Here is a 15769-nt window from a genome sequence, read left to right on the forward strand (position 1 = left end):
GCATCATGCGATCCTGGAGGAAGCCAGGGGAATGACCCAAATATCCAAGGAAAAGGAGCATGATGGCCATCCAAGACTATAAATTACTGCCCCCCTCAGGTTACCAAACTCAATTTTTTTGACATGTCTGGAGAGTACAACAAATGACATCAGATCTTTGTGCTTTTCTGTGTTCAGCAGGGATGTGCTGTAAATAAAGCCAGTTTGATGCAAACATAGGGCAAGCCTTGGTTTTTGGGCCAAAGTCAGGCCAGTGCAAGCCACAGAGCAGGGAAGAAAGGAAAATCACTCATTCTAATGAAGGGAACCTCCCATCTGGCCTGCATTTTACTACATTCTCACATTACGGGGATGGCAATTAATGCTTATGGGGCTGGGCAATAAAGACTGCCTTGCCAGTGCTACCCACAACCCAAGAACAAATATTTTAAAAACCCAGACAAATGGAGGAGATCCCTCATAAACATGGAGAACGGCAGTTTTTATTACATGCAGAGAGCAGGTGGCTTTCAGAGAAGCAGAGCATGCAGGGATATCACTCCAGGACGTAATCCTGATCCCATCACGTGTTACTGCTTGGGAGGAGTCAGGGAGATCAGGAGATCATCCAATGTCAGTCAGCTCAACATGCCCATACAGCTTCATAGCCAAGTTCATATTTGTCCTCACCCAACCTGCACACAAATGGACATTCTAACATCGGTCATAGGATAGTAGTCAGGAGCAGGATCTCCAATTATTTCCCCCCTCACAAGCCACAAGATTTTGAGGCCAAATGTAGTGCCCCTACCTTAATTAAGTTGAGGTCAGACAATTCATTACAGATAAAGGACAAAATCTAGGATCTTGGTGGTCGGTATGGCTCCGTGCTACCCAATTGGGTGGGCATTCTGCTTGATATTAAAAGCAAACAATGCTAACTTTCCTTGTATCATTCAGTCATTAATTCCACTAGTCTACCATTACACTGTGAGTGGCAGCAATACTTGACATCAATTTAAAAATGTTTTTTTAACTTTACATTGCATTGTTTATTTGTGAGAATTCAAAAGCAAATTATGAGATTATACTTCCTTTAGGTTAGATACAGAGAAGCCTGCAACATAAGAATTTAGGAAGAGGAGCCAAAGCAATAAAATAGAAAAAAATAATTTGCATTTATATAGCTCCTTTCAAAATCTCAAAGTACTTCACAGCCAATGAATTAATTTTGAAGCACAGTCATTTTTATAAAGGCTTAAGCAGTAGCCAATTTGCACTTAGGAAGGTCCCACAAACAGCAATGAGATAATCATGAGTTAGTCTGTTTTGATGGTGTTGGTTGAGGGATACGTGTTGGCCAGGATAGAGGGGATTCCACCTGCTTTTCTTCAAGAAACTTTTGCTTCCACCTGAACAGCCAGATGTGCCTCCATCTAATGTCCCATTCAAAAGTCGGTACCTCTGAAAATGCAGCACTCCCTCAGTACTGCACTGGAGTGTGATCTTAGATTACAAAGTCAAATCTTGGAGTGGGGCAACCTTACGATCTTCTGACTCAGAGCTGACACTTTTTTAAAAAGAAAGACTTGCCTTTATACAGCGCCTTTCATGACCACCAGATAGCCCAAAGCGCTGTACAGCCAATTAAGTATTTTTTGAAGTGTAGTCACTGTTGTAATGTAGGAAACATAGCAGCCAATTTGCACACAGCAAGCTCCCACAAACAGCAATGTGATAATGACCAGATAATCTATTTTAGTGATGTCGGTTGAGGGATAAATATCAGTCAGGACATCGGGGATAACTCCCCTGCTTATCTTTGAAATAGTGTCATGGGATCTTTTACATCCACTTGAGATAGTGGACCTTGGCCTTGGTTTAATGTCTCACCCGAAAGACGACATCTACAACAGAGCAGCACTCCCTCAGCACTACACTGGCGAGTCAGCCTAGATTTTTGTGCTCAAGTCTCTAGAGTGGGACTTAAACCCACAACCTTCTGACTCAGACGTGAGGGTGCTACCTATTGAACCACGGCTGACACCAATACCAATCTATATACTGCTACACAGTCCTACCATCTCCTAGCCTCCTTTCTCCTATAAACAGTAGTCCTAGAAAACACCCTGCCTCTTTCAGCCTTCCCTTACTTCACTTGAACCTCACCTTTTTATGCTCAGCTGGCTGGAGAAAGCCTTTCTCCACCGCACCGCCCCCCCAAACACACACACACACACACAGATACTCCAGTTTCAAATACCTTTTAAAGGTGACGTTTCTAAAGGACCATAACCTTCCTCTTAAAGGTGAGGTTTCTTAAAGGACCATGCCATTACTTGGGGATCAGGCCCCTCATCAGCATGTGGCTCACAATCACCCTGCTACAATACATTAAATTGAGACTAAGACATTCAACTTGCTATTTTATGCGGGCACAGCAAAACTTGGAGATGAATTTCCTGCTGTCAATACTTTAAGTGAAAAAGTCAGCATGAGTACAAAGTTAGGGTTTGTAATCATGCAAATGTGGTTTCTAAATGACAGATGCAGTTCAAAAAATAAAATTATTAAGCTTTTTATTTAATTTTTCAATAGTTATTAAAAAGTTACAAGAATATTAAATAATAAATGATTCATAACATATAGTCGTCAGGGAAGCCCAAAATGTCAATGAAAATTCTACACATTTTCATTTTAGTGGTAAAATTACCTTTTTTGTATTTGTGGTTGATCTTTAATCACAGTTATTGCTTAATATTTGACTTCTAAAAATATAAATATTGTGGCTATTCATATAAATATAAAATATAAATATTGTGGATATTCATTTGTGTAGTCAATCTAGAGACTTTGAACAAAATTCAGATCATTTTAAGAGTTTTGCAGAAACGTGCATTCTCTCCTCTCCCTCCCAAAGAAAGCATGAAGTGATCTATTAATTAATGAAGCACTATTTATTTTTTTCACATCACCAAGACCTTTTACACTTCCATTCTGGCAATTATAAAATAATATAGAGATTGTGTATTCTTGTCTAATGTCTATCTCTATTGTAATTCTTGGTGTCGTGCCAGAACTGAAAGAAAAACAGCAATTATTTCTATTGTAAAGGGGTTTGATTACATTTAAGAAGTCATTACTAAAACCAGATATTCCTCTAGTCTTAAATGTAAAGTGATGTTCAGTTTGATCACAAGTTCATTAGAAATCTAAAAATAACTTGAAACCATTAGTGTTAAATGACTATGATTGAGTACATCAAGAACTATTATATCTATTTCTGAGATAATCTGATTGCTCTTTGCCAGATCTCTGTATTTTATTCTATTTGCACATTAGCAAGAATTTTAAAATCAGCCTATAATTGACCACCAATTGTCTCTGAAGTTTCAATGTTTATCTAGATGTCTTAATAACTTCATAAAAGTTTGTTTGATTCTTATTCATAATAAACCTTGTTATACACTGTATTTACAGATAGAATAGTAAAAAAAAGACCCTTTTTGTTCTCAATGCTACAGTGCAACTGGACAGCCAGTTGATCGAAGGCCTGGTCCTTTATGGCTGCACTTATGAGCTATTTTGGGAGAGAAATGAAAAGCATGAAGACAGAGAGGCCGAAATTCACCGCTGCCCGAAACGGGTTCCACCTACCGCTTTTGTTGTGTTTTCACTGCCGCGGTGGATGAGGTGGCCTCTTGCGCAAAATTCAGCTCTTTTTCATATTTTTTCGAGCAGACCGTAAGTCAGTCATAATGTGGGTGGAAGTGGGGTGGAGAGCAGAAGATTGATCACAAGAGGGGCGAAAGTGAAGGCGGGACAGAGTCTCCGCCGCTGTTAGTCATCAGCATAGCCGAGCCAGCGGCCTGACACTCAAGAGGGGGTGCCAGGCTGCCTATTGGTGGCCGGGCCAAACCCAGGGGCATAATTGTCCAGCCAAAAAAATAATATGGCGGCCGTGGCATGTGCGCCCTCCCCTTGAATGGTTGCTGCACAGCCATGTCGCCCCACACTGAAAACACAGTGCACCGACAGAAAAAGCTATCGGGGGCAGCTCTCGGCAGCCCGAAGATTGTATCCTCTGAATTTAGCTTGAGATGCGGGAGATCGGCGGTGCGTGCTTTGATGATGCACTTAGGAGAGGTCGCAGCAGCGGGGCAGTAGTGTGGACTTCCGGAAAAAGCACCGAGGAGAATTTTGCTAGCGGCAGCCATTTGACTACAATTCGGCAGTGTAATGTTTGTAGCTCCACATTGTGGATGTGGACATATTGCGTACTGCAAATGCAGAGTCAATAATAAACAGAACCAGGCTGTTCCGGAGGCTTCCGAGAGAGCTGCCTGCCATGTTAGGAGCTGTGTGTGCTTGTGCTCTGTGAATATATCACATTTGGCGATGAGATGGGATTTTTCGGGTGATTTAAAGCTTAAATTTTGTTGGTGAAGGATTCAGCCAGCCGACAGAGATACTTTGGAAGTTTCTGTTTTTGGAAAAAACTACAAAAATCTGAGGTAAAATAAAGCACACGGTGTGAACAGCTAGAGATTAAAATGGCAGGTGTAATGGGACATTTGGGTGAATATCGACATGACCGGGACCGTTTTAAAGCATATGTGGGTCGGCTAGTAATGTATTTCACTGCAAATAACATAATTGAAGTTCCAGACAATGCAGTCCAGAACCGGGCTGTGTTGGAACGTAAGAGAGCAATATCGGAGGTCGGTCCGGCATTGTATGAAACACTGGTAAATCTGCTTGTGCCTGACGAGCCAAAGGACACAACGCTTAAAGAAATTTTAATGAAGCTGGAGCAGCACTATAACCCCAAACCATTAGAAATTGCTGAAAGCTATCATTTCGGGATTTGGAATCCAAAGACTGATTTAAGTATCAGTGATTACATCGTAGCATTAAAAAAGCTATCATTGCACTGTAATTTTGGAAACTTTCAAAACAGAGCATTACGGGATCATTTTGTTTGTGGGATGAAAAATGATGTAATCAGAAGGAAGTTATTGATGATGGATGACTTGACTTTTGAGATTGCTTGTCAGACAGCAAATTCGATGAGCATAGCCGGAAAATACTCCCGAGAATTAAATAATAATTACGGTCGTCAGTCAACTGAGGTAAATCACCTGCAGGTTCAAAGTAAAAGACGGTGGGGGCCCAAAGTCTCAGAAACTGGAAATTCAAATAGAGCGTCGAAGTCGTGCTATAGGTGCCTGGGACAACACATTGCACAAAGTTGTCCATACGTGAAGGCAGACTGTTTGTTCTGCAGAAAGACTGGGCATCTTGCAAAGGCATGCCGACTGAAGGATAAATCAGCGTTCAAAGCTATGAGGCCAGCGTTCAAAGCTATGAGTAGAAATCCCAAGAGACTACATAGCATGGAAGAACAACAACAGAACAAGGAGATGTTAGAGTTACACGTCATCAGGAGCACGAGGTTAATGGACAGCGATTCGGAAAGTATCAAAATCCAAATAGCTGTTACGGGATTCAAGATACCAATGGAAATCGAAACGTGTGCCTCCGTCAGTGTAATATCGGAGTCGCTGTCCCTCGACAAATTGTGTGATTTCCAACAGGAGAAATCCAAGGTAGAGTTGCGAGGCTACTCGGGAGAGAAAATTCCTGTGGTAGATCGTATCACCGTACCAGTGAATTACAAGTATCAACTTCAGAACTTGCCTCTAATAGTAGTGAAAGGAGACAAGGATGCCTTACTAAGAAGAAATTGGTTGAGCTCACTGAAGCTGGATTGGAGTGAGATTTTCTGTGTGGTAGCGAGATTTTCATCAACGGATGAGGTTATCAAGAAGTATCTGAAGGTGTTCTGCGAAACGGGCAGTCCAATCCAAGGCTTCAAGGCGAGTGTCAGCGTACAGAAGGACGCTAGATCGGTTTACTACAAGCCACTTTCCGTACCATATGCACTCAAGGAGAAAGTTGAGCAAGAACTCAAAAGACTAGAGACTGAGAACATTATTTGAAAGACAGATCGATCTAATTGGGCTACGCTCATTGTTGTTGTACCTAAGTCCGATGGTAAGGTAAGATTGTGTGGTGATTATAAAGTAACCGTAAACCAAGTTCTAGAGGGTAATGTCCCCAATACATTGCCGAATATAGAAGAGTTGTTCACAACACTGATAGGTGGTCAGATCTTCTCAAAACTGGATCTTATGAATGCCTACTTACAGCTTAAACTAGAAGAGGAGTCCAAGTTATGTTTGACTATAAATACTCATCTAGGCCTATATCAATTTAATAGGCTATCGTTTGGAGTGTCTTCTGCCCCTGCCATATTCCAAGAGGTGATGAATCAGATTTTGCAAGGTATTGAAGGGATAGTATGTTATTTGGATGACATACTAATTTCAGCACTAAATTGGCAAATTCATAATAACATATTGAATGAAGTCCTCAAACGGCTAGAGAAGCACAGAGTACGAGTGTCTGCTCGTAAGTGTGAGTTATTTAAAAACTCAGTGGAGTACGAAGGGAACAGAGTAGACAAAGATGGTTTACATCTGACCAAGGAAAAACTGGATGCATTCAGAAATGCACCCACTCCCAGGAATGTCACTGAACTTCATTCATTCTTGGGTCTTTTGAACTATTATGGGAAGTTCCTACCAAATTTGGTTACAGTATTACATCCACTGAATGAACTTTTGAAAAAACAGGTCCATTGGAAGTGGTCAAAAGAATGCGATACAGCATTCAAGGAGTGTAAAAGCAAATTGTAGAGAGCACCATGTTAGTTCACTATGACATATCTAAGGAGATTAAGCAATCATGTGATGCTTCTCCATTTGGAGTTGGGGCAGTGATCTCTCATGTATCACGTAGTGGGGAGGAGAGACCAATTGCTTTTACTTCACGCACTCTCAGTGCCAGTGAGAGTAATTATGCACAAATTGAAAGGGAAGCTTTTGCATTCATTTTTGGGGTCAAGAAGTTTCACAAATACTTGTATGGTCGTACGTTTACCATCGTTATGGACTATAAGCCCCTAACAGCAATCCTCCATCCAAAGTCCTCAGTTCCAACATTAGTTGCAGCCCAAATGCAGAGATGGGCTTTGATTTTGTCAGCATATACATATGATATTGAATATAGACAATCAGTTGATCACAGTAATGCTGATGCAATGTCTAGATTGCCTTCCCCATCACAAGTTATACCCGATAGGGAAGAAGTGTTTTATTTTTCATACATTGATGAACTGCCAGTCACAGCTGAAGAGATTGGTAGAGTAACCAAACATGACCCAGTGATGTCAAAGGTGTATGATTATATTGCAAATGGATGGCCAAACCAGGTAACAGACAAAGATACACATCCATTCTTCATTCGTAGGAATTAATTATCAGTCGATAAAGATTGTATCATGTGGGGTGCAAGAGTGGTTATACCAAATAAATTCAGGTCCAAATTATTAGGAGACCTCCATGACCAGCACCTGGGAATGTGCTTGACCAAGAATTTTGCACCCAGTTATTTATGGTGTCCAGGTCTTGATAAAGATATATAGTACATCGTCAGTCAGTGTACGGCATGTCAATCGGTAAGCAAGCAGCCACCATCAGTACCATTACAGCCATGGAAATGGCCTCCCAGGGTGTGGCAAAGGCTACATATTGATTTTGCTGAGTTAGAAGGACAACAATTGTTCATTGTGATTGATAGCCATTCAAAGTGGGTTGAGATGTTCCCAATGTGGAAAATAACAAGTAAAACATTGGACATTTTACAAAGATTATTTTCTTCATTTGGCCTCCCTGAAGAGATTGTTTTGGATAATGGACCAGAATTTCGTTCAGAAGAATTTGCACAATTCATGAGCAAAAATGGTGTGAAACATACCAAGGTTCCACCATACCATCTTGCTTCGAACTGTACAAATTGTAAAACATGCCCTCATGAAACAAATGTTAGTTCCAAATCCAAGGAAACGACAGTTGTCATTGGATCACAAATTGGCTAATTTTTTGATTACATATCGAAATACTCTTCATACCACTACTGGTGGAACACCAGCAGAGTTGTTTCTCAAACAACAGCCACAAACCAGATTCTCATTGTTAAAACCAAATTTGGCACAGTCTGTAGAAGAGACACAATTAAGACAGAAAGAGAATCATGAGAGAGGTAGAGTAAAAGAGAGAAGTGTGAAATTAAACCAGAAGGTGAGAGTGAAGGACCATCACCATAAATGGCTAAAGTGGTTACTTGGAAGAGTGGTGAAGATAGGTGGTCCTCACACATATTTGGTCAAGATGTTTGATAATGGACAGGTTAGGTTTGTTCATATTGATCATATTTTATCTGCAGACATGGAAGGAGTTGAAGGTGGGAATGATAAATTACTTCTGACTCATCAGATAGTTTTGATACACCAGTAGCAAATCCTAAATCCAATGTACTGGAAACAAACCCAGGAGAGAATCAGAATGAAAGTCTGAGTCCGAGTCAGGGAAACAAAGAGCCTGCAGTTAGAATGAGTGCAAATGAAAATCAAGGCAATTCCGTGGAGGAAAACGTTCCTCAGGATGAGCCTCGAATGAGCGTGAAATCGACACCATGTTTGGAAGGTTCTGTTCGAGAGCGAAGGTATCTTCTTTGAAACAGAAAACAAGTGGTAAAGTTAAATTTGTAAATATGGAAAAAAAAAATAAGTCTGTATCCTGTGTTATGTATAAAAATGAAAGTTATGTATGATATTTGTCATAATAACTTCTTCATTAAGTGGGGAGAAGTGTAATGTTTGTAGCTCCACACTGTGGATGTGGAGGTATTGTGTACTGCAACTGCAGAGTTAATAATAAACAGAACCAGGCTGTTCTGGAGGCTTCCGACAGAACTGCCTGCCATGTTAGGAGCTGTGTGTGCTGTGCTCTGTGAATATATCACAGGCTGCCATTCAACACCGCCGCGTGGCCACTGCTTTCTGGCGGTAAGAGGCATTTTTGCAAGGCTGAATTTTGGCCCCATAGAGATAAGGAAAATCAAATCAACCACTCAGCAGATTCTGTGAACTAGGTCCTGTTTCAAAACCTAAAATAATCTACGTGCAGAAAAACTGCAAATCATGGAAATCTAAAATTAAATCAGAAAATGTGCAGCTGAAGTTAAAAGCTGCTGGTATTATCATCATCATAGGCAGTCCCTCGGAATCGAGGAAATATAGAAACATAGAAACATAGAAAATAGGTGCAGGGGTAGGCCATTCGGCCCTTCAAGCCTGCACCACCATTCAAGAAGATCATGGCTGATCACTCACCTTCGTACCCCTTTTCTGCTTTCTCTCCATACCCCTTGATCCCTTTAGCCGTAAGGGGCATATCTAACTCCCTCTTGAATATATCCGATGAAATGCCATTAACAACTCTCTGCGGCAGAAAATTCCACAGGTTAACAACTCTCTGAGTGAAGAAGTTTCTCCTCATCTCAGTCCTAAATGGCTTACACCTTATCCTTAGACTGTGTCCCCTGATCCTGGACTTGCCCAACATCGGGAACAATCTTCCTGCATCTAACCTGTCCAGTCCCGTCAGAATTTTATATGTTTCTATGAGACCCCCCTCATCCTTCTAAACTTCAGTGAATACAGGCCCAGTCGTTCCAGTCTCTCCTCATATGTCAGTCCTGCCATCCCGGGAATCAGTCTGGTGAACCTTCGCTGCACTCCCACAATAGCAAGAACGTCCGTCCTCAGGTTAGGAGAGCAAAACTGAACACATTATTCCAGGTGAGGCCTCACTAAGGCCCTGTACAACTGCAGTAAGACCTCCCTGTTCCTATACTCAAATACCCTAGCTATGAAGGCCAACATACCATTTGCCTTCTTCACTGCCTGCTATACCTGCATGCCAACTTTCAATGGCTGATGTGCTATGACACACAGGTCTCGTTACACCTCCCCTTTTCTGAATATGCCACGTGTTGTGTATGGAGAAAGAGTCAGACTGAACACTGTGAGCTCAAAGTAAAGTGTGACCTTAGTCTTTTATTGCAGGTCTCCAGAGTGCCTCTCCAACCTGTGAAGCCTCCTTAAATACCTGTGCTCCCAAGGGATTGTGGGATCCCTTGGGACTCCAGGGGATGAGCCCTTTGGTGGCTGTACAGAGTAAATACAAGTCCACATATATAATAACACTCCCCCTGCAAAGACAAAAGTGTAACTATTTACAATGTGAGTCGATCTGCGGCCCTTCTTGCCCTGGTTGATCATCTCGGTGTGAAAGCTGGTGTTGTTGAATCATTTGTTCGGCCCTCGCTGGGCTGCTGTGCAGCTGGCCTTGCTGGGCTGCCTGGTGTGTTGGGCCCTGCAAGGCTGCTGTGGATGATGGGTTCTGCTTCATGGTCAACCGTGGTGCCGGTTGTCACTGGTATGTATGTTGGGGGATCAAAAAAGGTCGGGTCCAAACTGCATTGCTCAGGATAGTCCGTAAATCTGATTTTGATTTGGTTCAAGTGTTTCCGGTGAATGAGTCCATTTGAAAGTTTGACCCGAAACACTTTGCTCCCCTCTTTGGCCACGACAGTGCCGGGAAGCCACTTGGGGCCTTGTCCATAATTCAATACAAATACAGGATCATTGATTTCAATCTCGCATGACACATTTGCGCTATCATGGTAAGCACTTTGTTGAAGCCGCCTGCTCTCTACCTGTTCATGTAGATCAGGGTGAACTAACGAGAGCCTTGTCTTAAGTGCTCTTTTCATGAGCAGTTCAACAGGTGGGATCCCAGTGAGTGAGTGGGGTCTCGTGCAGTAGCTAAGCAGGACTCGGGATAGGCGAGTCTGCAGTGAGCCTTCAGTTACCCTCTTCAAGCCTTGCTTGATGGTCTGCACTGCTCTCTCTGCCTGACATTTGGACGCTGGTATAAACGGGGCAGATGTGACATGTTTGATCTCATTACGGGTCATGAATTCTTTGAACTCAGCACTGGTAAAACATGGCCCGTTGTCGCTCACCAGGACATCGGGTAAGCCATGTGTGGCATACATGGCGCGCAGGCTTTCAGTAGTGGCAGCGGACGTGCTAGCCGACATTATCTCACATTCAGTCCACTTGAATCTCACATTGCGTCTACAATCACAAGGAACATTTTATCCAGGAACGGGCCTGCATAGTCGACGTGTACCCTAGACCACAGTTTGGAGGGCAAGACCATAAACTTAGCAGTGCCTCCCTGGGTACATTGCTTAACTGCGAGCATGTATTACATCTGTGAATGCAGGAATCTAAGTCCACATCGATACCGGGCCACCATACGTGGGATCTGGCTATCGCTTTCATCATTACGATGCCTGGGTGGGTACTGTGGAGGTCATTGATGAAGGTGTCTCTGCCCTTCTTGGGGACCACTACTCGATTGCCCCACAGAAGGCAGGCTGCCTGTATAGACATTTCATCTTTGCGCCACTGGAACGGCTTTATCTCTTCCTGCATTTCCACAGGGACACTGGACCAGCTCCCGTGAAGCACACAGCTTTTGACTAGAGATAATAAGGGGTCCTGGCTTGTCCAGGTTTTGATCTGCCGAGCAGTGACGGGTGATTGTTCACTCTCAAATGCTTCCATAACCATGGCTATATATGCGGGCTGCGCCATTTTCACCCCCGTGGTGGGCAATGGCAGTCGACTGAGAGAATCGGCGCAGTGTTCTGTGCCTGGCCTGTGGCGGATGGCGTAGTTGTATGTGGACAACGTGAGCGCCCATCTCTGGATGCGGGCCGATGCATTGGTATTTATCCCTTTACTCTCATGAAACAGGGATATAAGTGGCTTATGGTCAGTTTTCAATTCGAATTTTGGCCCAAACAGGTATTGATGCATTTTCTTTACCCCATAGACACACGCTAACGCTTCTTTCTCAATCATGTTGTAGGCTCTCTCAGCCTTAGACAGACTCCTGGATGCATAAGCAACCGATTGCATTTTCCCGAAATCATTAGCATGTTGCAATACACAGCCGACGGCATATGACGACGCATCACATGCTAGTACCAAACGCTTAAATGGATCATACAACAAAAGCAATTTGTTTGAGCATAACAATTTTCTATCTTTTACAAAGGCATTTTCTTGGCTTTTGCCCCAAACCCATTCGCCCCCTTTTCGTAGTAAGACATGTAGTCGTTCTAGCAATGTGCTGAGATACGGTAAGAAGTTACCAAAGTAGTTCAGGAGTCCCAGAAACGACCACAGCTCCGTCACATTCTGTGGTCTCGGTGCGTTCTCGATTGCCTCCGTCTTCGCGTTTGTGGGCCTGATACCGTCCATTGCAATCCTCCTTCCCAAGAATTCCACTTCAGGTGCCAGGAAAATGCATTTCGAACATTTTCACCTGAGCTCCACGCGGTTGAATCGACTAAGAACCTCCTCCAGGTTCTGCAGATGCTTGACTGTGTTCCGACCTGTGATCAAGATCTCGTCCTGGAAGACCACGGGACCGACATCAGTAAACTTTCCATGTTTCTCTGGAATATCGCCGCCGCTGATCGGATTCCAAACGGGCATCTCTTATAAATGAAAAGACCCTTGTGCGTGTTGATGCAGGTGAGGGCCTTTGATGATTCCTCCAGTTCTTGCATCATGTAGGCTGAAGCCAGATCCAGCTTCGTGAACGTCTTTCCTCCTGCCAGCGTTGCAAAGAGGTTGTCGGCTTTTAGTACTGGGTATTGGTCCTGCAGGGAGAAACGATTGATAGTTACTTTGTAATCGCCACAGATTCTGACGGTGCCGTCTCCCTTGAGGACTGGGACGCTAGGACGGGCCCACTCGCTGAACTCGATCGGTGAAATGATGCCCTCTCTTCGCAACCGGTCTAACTCAATCTCTACCCTTTGTCTTATCATGTACGGTACTGTTCTCGCCTTTTGATGGATGGGTCGTGCCCCCGAAATTAGGTGGATCTACACTTTTGCTCCTTGGAATTTCCGATGCCTGGTTCGAACAGTGAAGGAAGTTTGTTTAAGACCTGGGTACACGAAGTGTCATCAGCGGGCGATAGCGCTCGGATGTCGTCCCAGTTCCAGCGTATCTTTCCCAGCCAGCTCCTGCTGAGCAGTGTGGAAGTATCGCCCGGTACCATCCAGAGTGGAAGTTTGTGCACCACTCATAAGAGACCTTTACGGTAGCACTGCCGATTACAGGAATCAATTCTTTCGTGCAAGTTCTTAGTTTCGTGCGAACTGGAGTTAAGACTGGCCTTGAGGCCTTGTTGCACCACAACCTTTCGAAAGTCTTTTTGCCCATGATGGACTGGCTCGCGCCCGTGTCCAGCTCCATTAACACCGGGAGTCCATTTAGTTCAACATTCAGCATTATCGGGGGACAATTCGTGGTGAATGTGTGCACCCCATGTACCTCTGCCTGCTCTATCTGAGTCTCCGTTGTCGTGATCCACCATGGATCTATCCTCCTCTGCAACATGGTGGTTTGCAGGTTAAACAGGCTTAGCAGCTCGCCTGCACACTCGTTGGAGGTGTCCCATTGTTCCACAACCTTTGCAAACGTACCCTTTGAATCAGCATGAATGGAAACGATGTTCACCTCCGCAGCGCCAACAGCATTCATTACCCTTGATGGTGGACTCTGAACCATAGAAACATAGAAAATAGGTGCAGGAGTAGGACATTCGGCCCCTCGAGCCTGCACCACCATTCAATATCATGGCTGATCATTCCCTCAGTACCTCTTTCCTGCTTTCTCTCCATACCCCTTGATCCCTTTAGCCGTAAGGGCCAGATCTAACTCCCTCTTGAATGTATCCAATGAACTAGCATCAACAACTCTTTGCGGTAGGGAATTCCACAGGTTAACAACTCTCTGAGTGAAGAAATTTCTCCTCATCTCAGTCCTAATGGCTTACCCCTTATCCTAAGACGGTGTCCCCTGGTTCTGGACTTCCCCATCATCGGGAACATTCTTCCTGCATCTAACCTGTCCAGTCCCGTCAGAATCTTATAAGTTTCTATGAGATCCCCTCTCATCCTTCTAAACTCCAGTGTATAAAGGCCCAGTTGATCCAGTCTCTCCTCATATGTCAGTCCCGCCATCCCGGGAATCAGTCTGGTGAACCTTCGCTGCACTCCCTCAAAAGCAAGAACATCCTTCCTCAGATTAGGAGACCAAAACTTAACACAATATTCCAAGTGAAGCTTCTGCATCATCTGCGTCATCTGTGGACGTGCAGCTGCAGGTATGTGTGATCTGCCCTTACGTTGTGATTCGAAAACAACATCACTTTGTTCACATTACTTGTAGCAGCACTTGTGTGCTGAGAGATTTACTTCGTATTGTCACTGGTGGCAATGAACGCCTAGGCTATCACTATGGCCGTACTCAAGGTTGGTGTCTCTACAGTAAAAGGTTTGCGAAGTATGGTTTTGTGGCCAATGCCAAGTACGAAAAAGTCTCTGAGCATGTGCTCCAAATGTCCTTCAAATTTGCAATGTCCTTCTTAGCTCGGCGATATAAATCGCCACTTCTTGGCCTTCAGACCTTTTGTAGGTGTAGAACCGGTACCTCGCCATCAGAACGCATTCTTTTGGGTTCAAATGCTCTTGGACCAGTGTGCATAAATCATCATATGATTTCTCCGTGTGTTTCGCTGGAGTGAGCAGATTCTACATGAGGCCATACATTAGTGTCCCACAGACGGTGAGGAGGATCGCCCTTCATTTGGCAGCGCTCTCTTCCCCATCAAGCTTGTTGGCCACGAAGTATTGGTCGAGTCACTCCACAAAAGTTTCCCAATCATCCCCCTCCAAAAATTTCTCCAGGATGCCCAATGTTCTCTGCATCTTTGGGTTCACTATCTGTATCGTCACCAGTTATTTTTTATGGAGAAAGAGTCAGACTGAACACTGTGAGCTCAAAGTAAAGTGTGGCCTTAGTCTTTTATAGCAGGTCTCCAGAGTGCCTCTCCAAAGTGTGAAGCCTCCTTAAATACCTGTGCTCCCAAGGGATTATGGGATCCCTTGGGACTCCAGGGGATGAGCCCTCTGGTGGCTGTACAGAGTAAATAAAAGTCCACATATATAACACCGCCATTCAGATAATATTCTGCCGTCCTGTTTTTGCCACCAAAATGGATAACCTCACATTTATCCACATTATACTGCATCTGCCATGCATTTGCCCACTCACCTAACCAGTCCAAGTCAGCCTGCAGCCTCTTCGCATCCTCCTCACAGCTCACACTGCCACGCACCTTAGTGTCATCTACAAACTTGGAGATATTACACTCAATTCCTTCATCTAAATCATTAATATATATTGTAAATACTTGGGGACCCAGCACTGAGCCCTGCGGCACCTCACTAGTCACTGCCTGCCATTCTGAAAAGGACCTGTTTATCCCGACTTTCTGCTTCCTGTCTGCCAACCAGTTCTCTAAACACGTCAGTACATTACCCACAATACCATGTGCTTTAATTTTGCACACCAATCTCTTGTGTTGGACCTTGTCAAAAGCCTTTTGAAAGTCCAAATACACCACATCCACTGGTTCTCCCTTGTCCACTCTACTAGTTACATTCTCAAAAAATTCTAGAAGATTTGTCAAGCATGATTTCCCTTTCATAAATCCATGCGGACTTGGACCGATCCTGTCACTGCTTTCCAAGTGCATTGCGATTTCATCTTTAATAATTGATTCCAACATTTTCCCCACTACTGATGTCAGGCTAACCAGTCTATAATTAGCCATTTTCTCTCTCCCTCCTTTTTTAAAAAGTGGTGTTACATTAGCTACCCTCC

Source organism: Pristiophorus japonicus, chromosome 1 (genome assembly GCF_044704955.1).
Source record: "Pristiophorus japonicus isolate sPriJap1 chromosome 1, sPriJap1.hap1, whole genome shotgun sequence".
Classification (NCBI taxonomy): Eukaryota; Metazoa; Chordata; class Chondrichthyes; family Pristiophoridae; genus Pristiophorus; species Pristiophorus japonicus.